Raw genomic sequence first — 12,248 nt, 5'->3', positions numbered from 1 at the left:
AAAAATTGGAAAGAGTCCAGCGGAGGGCAACAAAAATGATTAGGGGTCTGGAGCACATGACTTATGAGGAGAGGCTGAGGGAACTGGGATTGTTTAGTCTCCAGAAGAGAAGAATGAGGGGGGATTTGATAGCAGCCTTCAACTACCTGAAGGGGAGTTCCAAAGAGGATGGAGCTCGGCTGTTCTCAGTGGTGGCAGATGACAGAACAAGGAGCAATGGTCTCAAGTTGCGGTGGGGGAGGTCCAGGTTGGATATCAGGAAAAACTATTTCACTAGGAGGGTGGTGAAACACTGGAATGCGTTACCTAGGGAGGTGGTGGAGTCTCCTTCCTTGGAGGTTTTTAAGGCCCGGCTTGACAAAGCCCTGGCTGGGATGATTTAGCTGGGAATTGGTCCTGCTTTGAGCAGGGGGTTGGACTAGATGACCTCTTGAGGTCCCTTCCAACTCTGATATTCTATGATTCTATGATTCTATATGATATTTTTCCCTGCTCTTCCCTGAGGAGGTAGACAGACACAGACGGGGCAGCTTCAAGATATTCCGAGAGCTTTCCTGGAATAAACTGTCCCCAAAAGGAGGCTGACTTCCTTTGGAACAAGAGAGGGATTTTTCCATGGGTTTTCCTGCTGGCAAACTATACTCTAAATCCAATGCTGCTTCTTTTGGAGATAGCTCAGATTCTGTCTGTCTTGGGGCTTTCTACTGCCACTTATCGCGATAGTATCAGAGCGCCTTCCACATAACATCAGGATCAATAATGAAATCCCTAGTAGACTTCGGGAAAGACTTGCTCGTTCAGAAACCATAGGCCCGTCTCTGTGTCTGATATCATGTGTCTCGGGTCCTGATCCTGCAAAGCACTTAAGCACATGTGTAACTTTCGCATGTGAGTTCTCCCATCCTATGCATGTGCACAAGTGCTGTCTAGGACCTGGGCTTTGGTCTGGAGGAAGATGTGGGCCTCTAACAGGAGAATCTATTTTTGTTTCAGTATATAGTTTACCCCCCCCCCCCCCCAAAAAAGAGAGTTTTAATTAGTTAAAGCTTTGGCTCCTTTGATTAGTATCTCGGGAGAACTAACTTACCTGAGTCTCTCTCATGTGGTTGGAGGCCAGGGTTATTATTTTGTTCAGTAGCCTTCTCTCTAGGCCCCCGGTGTCCTGCTGTAATACTTTCTCCAGGACACAGTAAATGTCAACTCTGTCTCGCTGCGGACAAAACAGAAAAGAGAATAAACAATTGGAAAAAGGTTTTCTTGATGACCACACAGTAATTTGGCTAATAAGCCCCTGCCCTAAAGAGTTTACAATCCACACATGAAATGACTAGCCCAAGTCTTATCATAACAGAGCAGGTCCGTGGCCAGGAAGAGAATCCATGTCTCCTGAGTCATTATCCAGAATCCTAGCCACGAGGCCACCCTGACTCCTCAGCCTGCATGCTCACACAAGTCATCCATTGGTTTAATTGGTGTCAGACATGCCATGCCCTCCACAATCACTGCATTCAGCAGCACTTCAGAAGCAGCCGAGCAATTTACATATTTTAATCTTCCTGGAGAGAAAAGAGCCAGAATAAGCCTCCTTCGCTGCCCCCTTAGCTAGTTTCATTTATTTAAAACAAACAATACAAATGAGCACCTCGCCCTTGCTCTATCCACTCCAGACAGAATTTGTAAATGTGTAATTACAAAATACCCAACTCCCGCAGTACGTCCTCAACAGCTCCTAGGGGAAATTAGCTCAACAGTTAGATCGACATTGACAGTCGCACACTCGAAGGTGTCTTTTATGAGGCCCATCAGTGTAGAAATTCACAGATGATACTAAATATGGAGGAGTTGTAGTATCAGCTGGGACAGAGAAAAACTAAAGAGGGACACAGAGAAATTAAAAACCTGAGCAGAGAACAAGATTCATTTCAGAAAACTGCCAACTAGCACATCTGGAAAGGAGGTAGAAGTAACTGACATAATGGGAGGGAGAAAAGTGGGAAGCAGCAAGTGCCCTGGGGGTGACAGTGAAAAACAAAGTCAACACGTATATGCAAGGTGTGATGGCTCCCACAAAGAACCATGTGGGTTGGTTCTTTTACACACAGGGATCATGGTACAAAGCAGGAAGACACCAGTTCCTCTCTGTTCAGCTGAGGTGTGACTGCATCTGGATTGTTGCATTTTCTAGCACTACATTCCCAGAGAGCTCAACAAATTGGAAGTAATTCATGGGAGAGCAAAAAAAGAATGCAGGGGGGTGGCGGAATTGAGTTCTGAATAGAGCCCTGCAACCTGACCCAAATCCTACGGGACCTGACTACAGGCGTCAGGGTCAGATTGGATGAGAAAACCCCTCTTGGGCTCGGGTCAGGTCGGCTCTCCTCCTTTAGCCCATGGGATCGGCACAACCGTGACCGCATGTTCCTGCCAACCACCACCTCCTTTCTGCGCTGCATGCGCTGTGGAGTGAGGGTGCCGAGGAGTGGACTGGATGCTCCAATAGGTTTTTTCCATCTCTGTCTCCTGTGAGTCTCTAAATCTCTGTGACCTGCATGCCAAGGTCATAAAGCACTTTGGAATGTTCAAAGCAATCAGATCTCTTGACTGGCTAAACATTCCAGTGGTTCTGCTTGAAAAGGAATGCTTCTGCGCACTGCAATCATACCCGACAGCTCCACTGGGGAGAAGCTCCTTCCCTTCATTTTTAAATGGAAGGAGGATTTGTTTAATTGAAAATTGTCTCTGATAACTTATGAATACATAGGCACTATGTAATTCAAGTAATTAATCAAATTAATTAACATAATTAATTGAGTAATTCAAATAATTAAAGTAGTAGGAGGCCAAGTTCAGTTCTGAACTGAACTGCTTATCTTGGCCTCCTAGTACTTTAATTGAAACTAAAATGCCTTCTGTGTTGGCCCTTAATAGAGAAATGGACTTTGTTGGATGCAAGTATTATAAATGGAAAAAGGGGTCTGAATATTACTCCTAGGGGAATTCTGCACTACTGCGCACGTGCATAATTAATGAGCCTAGGATTTAGAGCAGGGAGTCAGTTCACTTGGGTTTTATTCACATTCTTTTACTAACTTGCTAAGTGGTGTTGAGCAAGTAACTTAATTCCCTGTGACACAAATCATCCATAAATGGGGATAATGCTTACCATTCTCACAAGGGTGCTGTGAGTCTTAACTCATTAGTATTAGGTAAGTGCTTTAAGATTTTTGGATGAAGATGCTAAAGAAGGGCAAAGTATTATTGGAAGAGCTTACTGCAAGTCCTATAGTGTACTTTTACTATATCCAGCCCATGTACTCCACTGTGTGTAAAAGGACAACGCTTTCTTTATAGAGCATTATATCACCCTGATCTGTAATAACAGCATTTTGCATTCTGAGTTTATGCCTGAGGACAGAAGGGTGAATACTGATTATACTGATGGTACGCCAGGCCAAGTTCTATACTGAATTACCCCCAGGCATTCCCCTATACCTCCATGACGTCAGGTAGAATTTGGTGTGGACACATGGAAAGCAGATGTAATTTCATGAAATTGCCCTACCTCATCCTGTTGCAGTTTCTCTAGCAGAACTGTCACAACGCTAGCCAGCTTGGTCTCAGCTATCAAGGCAATCCTGAGGGCAATTTTGCCCTTATCTTGGTCATCCATATTTGCCAGGAGGGAAACAACCTCATTATAAACACCTGAAATTAAATAAAAGGATTCGGTTGGTTACCACTGATAGTAGAAATTGATGCCGGCCTCTTTAATTCACTGTCCAGTAAAGATTCTGCAGGACCCCAAACACTGTGAGAAGTAGACCTGGGAATCATGTAAATCCTCTTCCTTGCGCCTAATGACCAGGTTTGTTTGCCGAACTACCCAATGTGTTTGGGGGGAAATCATAATGAAGAAAATTTGCTCCTTTCAAGTAGATCCCCACGTAAAATAATCTTCCTTTCCCTCTTTACTATCATTTCAAGAGTTTTGATTGCATACAGAATAATAATTTATGGTCAAAATTTTCAAAACTGGGTGCCTAAACTTAAGCTCCTAAATCCATATTAAGGCACCTATGCCCTGAGTCAGCATCCTAATCACATGCTTAACTCTAAGCCAACAAAGAGACCTAAAGTTAAGCACATGTTTAAGAGTTTTGCTTAGTCAGGGCCTCATTTTCAAAAATCCTGAGCACCCAGATGTACCTGTTGGCTATGCTGGGAACTTTTTGGGGCTCAGTATCTCTTGAAAATCAGGCCACTTTTTTAGACATCGGTATGAATTTAGAAGCCTAACTTTAGGCCCCCTGTTTTGAAGAAAGGCTTTAATCTTATTTTATGGTAATTTAAATACTTGCAGAGAAGACTCATGGAACAGAGTTCATCTGGTTGCCTGTAGAGGTCATAAAGGACTTTTCCCCCCATGTACAATTGACTAGATGTACGCTGTGAGTGGGGTCAGGTGGTTCCCTCCAACCTTCACCTGAAGCATCAGGGATTGACCATAGCAGGAGAAGGGACACCTGGTAAGGTGCACCAGTGCTCCAAGATGGTTCAGAGAATCTGTTTCCTTAGATGTCCTGCTCACATGCTCAGGGTCCAACTGATCTCCAGAGTTGTGGGTGGGAAGGAATTTTCCCCTGCTCAGATTGGCAGGGACCTTTGGGTGGGAGGATGGGACACTGATCACCTGCTAGGATCATCTGAGTATATCTGACCTATTCAATTCTCTACCATTGGAAGGGCCTCAGGCATTGGTGGAACCGCAGTCTCTCCTGTTCTCTGCCTATGGCACACAACAGTTTAGTCTCCTAAAGACTGAAATGTTTTAGTCCAAGACAAGTTTTTGGGTTCAGTGTAGGGTTGCTAGGTGAAATTTTAATGGCCTGTGAAATACAGGAAGTCAGGCTAGATGATCTAATGGTCCCTTCTGGCCTTAAACTCTATGAAACTATGAAATAGCTGATATATTATAAAAATCTGGATTTTATCTCCCATGTATCTCTTAGCTGTGGGCAGAAATTCTCCAGGAGACTTAATATTTAACAAGAACTCTGAAATGCCATATTTATCTGTCTCCATTGTAACAGCATTCCAAAGCATGAAGGAGGAACTAACAAGATTTCCCCTTCCCAGGAAAGACTGCTTGAGGTTAGGTGATTGCCCATCCTTTATGCAAATTGCATCCTTCACTTCTAACACCCAGATGCAAACTGAATCATAACTATCCTACATTGCCCATCTAGCTACAGTAATGATAATGTTGGATTAGGAGCACTAGAATTGCTAAGAAATGTGACCCCATGCTTTCTTATCCTGCATTTAAGATATTAGCAGAGCTTCATTTAGACAGCTAGAGGAGAAGTCCTTCTGCATTTTTTATTCTAATTTCCCCCATCTCTGATGGATTCCACAGCTAGATGTTGGCTCCATGGATGCAGAAGACACAAAATGAGGACCCATAATAAACATAAAACAACTGGGAGAAAGATGGAAGATCTCCCCCATAGCATTCAATAGAAACTCAGATTCTCAGGAAAGTTTCCCGGTCCAGAGGCTGTAGGACAACTCCTCAACTGGTGTAAATCAACACAGCTACAAGGAAGTCAACAGAGCGACACTGGTTTACAGCAGCTGAGGTTCTGGTCATAGAAATGGAGAACATTACAGCTAATCTATCTGTATGCCTATGCTTTCTAAATGTGTCTGTGATTATAGAATGGATATAGAGAATACAATGCTGACCCTTACCTCTGTCGGTTACCTCCTGCTCACTCACAAATGTATTCATGTTTAATACTTCCTCCAGTCCGACCTCCAAAGAGCTCCCGTACTGATAGGCAGCTGACCTCTCAGTCAGTCGTGTCCAGGATAGCCAGTTAAGATTATGCAAGCACTATTATGACATCCATGTGACTGTGGCACACCACATAAACTGCTGCTGACCAGGTATGTGCTGTAATTACATGGTCAAGAGCCTCAAAGTTATTTAGGCTCCTAACTCGCACTGAAATCAATAGATGTTAGGAACCTTAATACATTTCAATATCTGGGCCCATGCATGTAAGCAGTCCAATAGGTGGCTAAATTTTTTCCAGTGTTGAATTTCTCATTCTCTCTACGTCATTTTGAATTTTGGTTCGGTCCCCCCTCACTTTCCAGTATCAGTTTAATCTGAAAATCTGCTCCTGGTTGAATTTATATAAAATAAAAGCACCAAAGAAAGAGAAGAAACTGCCTTGGAGAATGCATAGTGACACTTGAGTGTGGTTGGTTGGTTTCCTTTGCTTTTTACTTTGGTTGATCAAAAAGCCAGATGAAACCTTATTGAACTGTATTACAAATATTGATTTTATATTGTTTTACAATGAATTGAAATTTATACTTCATTTCCATGTCCTGCCAAACAAATCAACGACATTCATTTTTATTGTGTTTAATACAGTGTGGTGTCATATGTACGGCCATATGTAGAGCCAACACTTGATTTTGGAAGTTATGTTGCCTTTAAAGCATTCAGAGTGATGACACTCTTTGCAGTAAACCATATGGAAAAAGAATTCCAATTACATTTCTCCCTTGCTATGCATAGCTTATTTTGTGCCTTTCTACCCTTTCTGATTTTGTCCTTACACATATATGCTATTCTTTTGTACTCCGCTTTAGTAACTCGTCCATGTTTCCACATTTTGTAGGATTTCTTTTTGATTTTCGTGTCACTAAAAAACTTCTGATGGAGCCATATTGGCCTCTTACTATTCTTCCTATCTTTCCTTTGCATTGCCAGTTGTGCCTTTAATATTGTCTCCTCGAGAAACTGCCAGCTTTCCTGAACTCCTTTATGCCTTAGATTTTTTTCTCCTGGGTGGCTACTGACCAATTCTCGGAGTATGTTAAAGTCTGCTTTTTCTAGTCCTTCTTCTATCATTCTCACTCCTTCCTTTCCTTAGAATCATGAAATCTATCATTCATGATCACTTTCACCCAAATCACCTTCCACCTTCACATTCACAACCAGCTCCTCCCTGTTGGTCAGAATCAAGTCTAAAATGGCTGTCCCCCTGGTTACTTCCTCCATTTTCTGAAACAAAGCATTGTCCCCAGTATATTCCAAGAACTTATTGGATAATTTTGTGTTTTGCCATATTCCTTTTTCAACAGATGTCTGGGTAGGTAAAAAGAACAGGAGTACTTGTGGCACCTTAGAGACTAACAAATTTATTAGAGCATAAGCTTTCGTGGACTACAGCCCACTTCTTCGGATGCATATAGAGTGAAAGTCCCCCATTATTATCAGGATTTGTGTTTTGGATATTTCTGTTATTTGTTCTAGAAATGCCTCATCTCCCTCCTCTTCCTGATTTGGTGGTGTCATAAGTATAAAGGGAAAGGTAACAGCCCTCCTGTGTACAATACTGTAAAATCCCTCCTGGCCAGAGACTCCAAAGTCCTTTTGCCTTTGGGTTAAGAAGCTCAGGTAACCTGGCTGACACCTGACCCAAAGGACCAATAAGGGGACAAGATACTTTCAGATCTTGGTGGGGGGAAGGCTTTTGTTTGTGCTCTTTGTTTTGGGGGTTGTTCATTCTTGGGACTGAGAGGGACCAGACATCAATCCAGGCTCTCCAAATCTTTCTGAACAAGTCTCTCATATTTCAAACTTGTAAGTACAGCCAGGCAAGGCGTGTTAGTTTTATCTTTGTTTTCTCAACTTGTAAATGTACCTTTTACTAGGGTGTTTACCTCTGTTTGCTGTAACTTTGAACCTAAGGCTAGAGGGGGGTCCTCTGGGCTCTTTAAGTTTGATTACCCTGTAAAGTTATTTTCCATCCTGATTTTACCTTTCTTTCTTTAATTAAAAGCCTTCTTTTTAAGAACCTGATTGATTTTTCCTTGTTCTAAGATCCAAGGGGATTGATCTGGACTCACTAGGAATTGGTGGGGGGAAAGGGAAGGTGGAGGGGAATGATTAATTCCTCGTTGTTTTAAGATCCAAGGGGTTTTGGATCAGTGTTCACCAGGGAATTGGTGGAAGAGTCTCTCAAGGCTACCCACGGAAGGGACTTAGCACATTGGGAGTGGTGGCAGCAAAAGCAGATCGAAGCTGGTAGAGAAGCTTAGAGGTTTTCATGAAGGTCCCTACATCTGTACCCTAAAGTTCAGAGTGGGGAAGGAACCTTGACAGGTGGTATGTAATAGACCCCTACCAGGACATCACCCCTGTTTTTCCCCCTCTTTTATCTTTACTCAGAGACTTTCAACTGGTCTGCTTCTCACCTCCTTCTGGACCTCAGAACAAGTGTACAATGCAATACTTCCTCTTTTTTTTTTCCTGCATGTCCTTCCTGAACAAGCTATAGGCCTCTATACCAATATTCCAGTCATGAGATTTAACCCATCAAGTATCTGTGATGCCAGTTAAGCTGAGTTATGACTTATGTACTAAAACTCCCAGTTCTTACTGTTTATTCCCCATTATTATCACTCCTTGCATTTGTGTATAGACATCTAAACAAAAAGTGAGAACTCTGTTATTCTCCGACAGATGTTAAGCAGATGCCCCCAGAGATTTCCCTCTTGTTTCTCCTATAATTCGACTGCAATTTTCCACATCTACTTCTCCTCAAATATCTAGTCCTCTATTAAGGTCACCTTTTTTTACCTGGTGGCTTTTTTCACCTGCCCCCTCTAAACTTAGTTTTAAGCTCTTCTCATAAGGTTGGTGAGTCAGTGTATGAAAATGTTCTTCTCCTTCTTGGTCAGACGGACCCCATCTCTTCCCAGCAAACCTCCTTCCTGCAATAGCAGCCCATGTAGAGGAAGTCAAACCCTCCCATAGACCCATCTTCATAACCCTATTATGTGGACATACCTACCATTGAGTATGTATTGAGCAGAAAGAACACTCAGTGCAGGAGACGAGGAGACTGAGTTAAACTGCAGATGTCAGGTTCACATACATCCATTTTCAGTGACTAATCTCTTGAGACAGTGGGGAGGGCCATGGTACAAAAGTATTTCTGTAGATCAGCATGTGATTATTTGTATTGGAGTACAGCCTCAGAGTGCCAGTCACAGACCAGGATCCCATTGCGCTAGGACCTGTACAAACATGGAACAAGATGGTCCTTAACTGTCATTAACTAACACATATTAACAGCACAACAAACAGACAAGAGGATAATAAAGCAAGCAAAAAAGCCTCCTTTGACCAGGTACCAGCATATAACTAATAGAATGCTACATAGTTAGGGAATGTAAGGGCAGTTCACAGTCTGTCCCCCACACTCCCAGGTCTCCTGCCCAGGCCCTGGCTGTGCTGCAGGGATGCTGCAGGTCGGACACTTGCTCTGGTGGTGGCCACACGCCCTCTGGCTCTAGGTATCTGGACCCTTTTTCCCAGGGTCAGTCCCCCCATCAGGGTTATGATCCCCCTCCATGTCTGGCCTGCAAGGCCTCTTGGCTGGGGGGCATCTCCCTGCGCTGCACCCAGTGTCCAGGTTCCCCCCTCGCTCCCCACAGTGCTCACTGCCCCAGCCCCAGCACTGATGCTGCTCTGCCTCCAGCTCCCTGGGCTGCTTTTCTGGCCAACCAACACCCCACCCACCCACACACACACACCCCCACACACACACACACTGAGTTTCAGTAGGGGGCCAAGAGTAACCTTACACAAAACTGGGGCCGTACCGCCAACCCTGTAGATCTGAGACACAGTCCTTCCAACGTGAGGAGACATTAATGGGATGGAGACGTAGAATCATAGAAGATCAGCGTTGGAAGGGACCTCAGGAGGTATCTAGTCCAACTCCCTGCTCAAAGCAGGACCAATTCCCAGTTAAATCATCCCAGCCAGGCCTTTGTCAAGCTGGGCTTTAAAAACCTCTAAGGATGGAAATTCCACCACCTCCCTAGGTAACCCATTCCAGTGCTTCACCCCCCTCCTAGTGAAATAGTGTTTCCTAATATCCAACCTAGACCTCCCCCACTGCAACTTGAGACCATTGCTCCTTGTTCTGTCATCTGCTACCACTGAGATCAGACTAGCTCCATCCTCTTTGGAACCCCCTTTCAGGTAGTTGAAGGCTGCTATCAAATCCCCCCTCATTCTTCTCTTCTGCAGACTAAATTAGCCCAGTTCCCTCAGCCTCTCCTCATAAGTCATGTGCCCCAGCCCCCTAATCATTTTCGTTGCCCTCCGCTGGACTCTCTCCAATTTGTCCACATCCTTTCTGTAGTGGGGGGCCCAAAACTGGACGCAATATTCCAGATGTGGCCTAACCAGTGCCAAATAGAGGGGAATAATCACTTCCCTCGATCTGCTGGCAATGCTCCTACGAATGCAGCCCAATATGCTGTTAGCCTTCTTGGCAACAAGAGCACACTGCTGACTCATATCCAGCTTCTCGTCCACTGTAACCCCTAGGTCCTTTTCTGCAGAACTGCTGCTTAGCCAGTCAGTCCCCAGCCTGAAGCAGTGCATGGGATTCTTCTGTCCTAAGTGCAGGACTCCTAAGTGATTTCCTAGGCACCAAGTGTGAGGCTGACAGGCAAAGAGCCAGCTCTTGTCCTGGCTGCAGGCATTAGCTAAGAACCAATGGCCTCCGAGCTGGAGATCAGACCAGGTTAGTTTTGCAGGTTAGTTTTGCTCAAAATAAGGATTAGACTTAGAAGAATGTGTTCAGTGTAGACTCTGTGAAATGCTTGTTTGTTGCTGCATCAATCTCACGGGTAATGTCTGTATCCCAATTCATAAGATAAGTTTCAGTGTTTGTTCTGAAACTGGAAGCCCCCACAGTGAGGAGAGAAACATTACCAGGCGTGAAATACTAGTTTGCCGCAGGAGCTGTCATCTTCTGGCCAACAAAAGAAGGCCCATAGACACCAGACAAACCGTTGTGAAACATCAGAAGACAAAAGACTTTTTTGATTGCTCTGCCCCCCCATCCGCCAAAGAAGGGATGTGCACATGGACTCGTCCCATCACCTTGAACTGTGGGGGAAGGGAATAAAAATCCCTGACTAGAAGAAACAGCACCTTTGTGTCTGTTTGAACTCTGAAGGGCAAGAGACTTGAAACTGAAGCCAGAGATCCCCAGGGGCTGCCTCCTGGGGTGCCTTGAAAGATGCTTTGAATTGACAGATCACGACAATTCTGTCACTCTCAGGAGTTAGATGGTAACTCATTGGTTGTACATGTTCACTTGCTTTGACCTGTAAATGACACTCTTAGTCACCCATTTAGATATCTTTTGCATAAGGCGGGAATCCTTTGTCTCTCTGGGTCCCACCCCAATGGAAAAGCACTAGGTTAAAGATGGATTCCAGTTCAGGTGACATGATCACATGTCACTGTAAGTCCCCAAGCCTTCATTCCTCCCAGCCTGACTCACAGGAAGGCTGCCTGCAAACGGGGCTGAGCCCACCTGTTCCCCTAGAGGCAGGGCTGCTGGACAGTTTGTATCGTGGGGTGCTGAGAGCCGTTGAACCAGACTGTAAACTCCATTTAGGTAAACCCCATATAGGATGGAAACCACTTCAGCCAATAGGGGCTGTGGGAAGCTGTGGCCAGCACATCCCTCACCCTGCACTGCTTCCCGCAGCCTCCTTTGGCCTGCAGCGGCGAACCAGATAAAAGTGAAACACTTTCCAGTGACTAAAACTGAACCTAGCAAGATACAGACTTTGTTCAAGATGGCTTTTCTCACTCAAGGTCTTCCAGCAGGATGGTGGCTGTGCCTCCCACCCTCAGTCAGAATCTCCTCTAGAAGCCAAAGTGCTGGCTCCTTTCTTAGGTGAATGAGATCATTTGGGGCTCTTTGCCCCTCTCTTTTTTAGTCCAGGGAACCTTTGCAATGGATCCTTCTGAAGGTTACACCTCAACATTTAGTCAAGCTGTGAGGAAGGTGACACTGAGCCTGGTGGCGAAGGAAGGGCCACGGATCATTGGTGTGCGGCTGCTTCTGCTTCCACAGTCCGTCAGTGTGCTTCTTCTTTCTGCTGCTTTTCTGCCTCCCTCTCCTGGGCTCCTGCTTCCCAATTTTGGTGTTCACACTCTTTGGCTTCCTGCTCAGCTAAACAGTTCTGGCGTTCATGCTTCTGTCCTAATTTGTCACTCTCCAATTTGGCGCTCCTGGTTTTGCTTTACTTTTGTTCTGTTTCCTTTACCCAAAATAAACAAACAGAAAATAATAAAATTGTAACCTTTCCCTGGGCTGTTCTCAGTCCCTACACTTGAGAATCACGTA

Source organism: Malaclemys terrapin, chromosome 2 (genome assembly GCF_027887155.1).
Source record: "Malaclemys terrapin pileata isolate rMalTer1 chromosome 2, rMalTer1.hap1, whole genome shotgun sequence".
In the NCBI taxonomy this organism is placed as follows: Eukaryota; Metazoa; Chordata; order Testudines; family Emydidae; genus Malaclemys; species Malaclemys terrapin.
The sequence above is the reverse complement of the archived record's forward strand: the minus strand, read 5'-3'. Positions refer to the sequence as shown.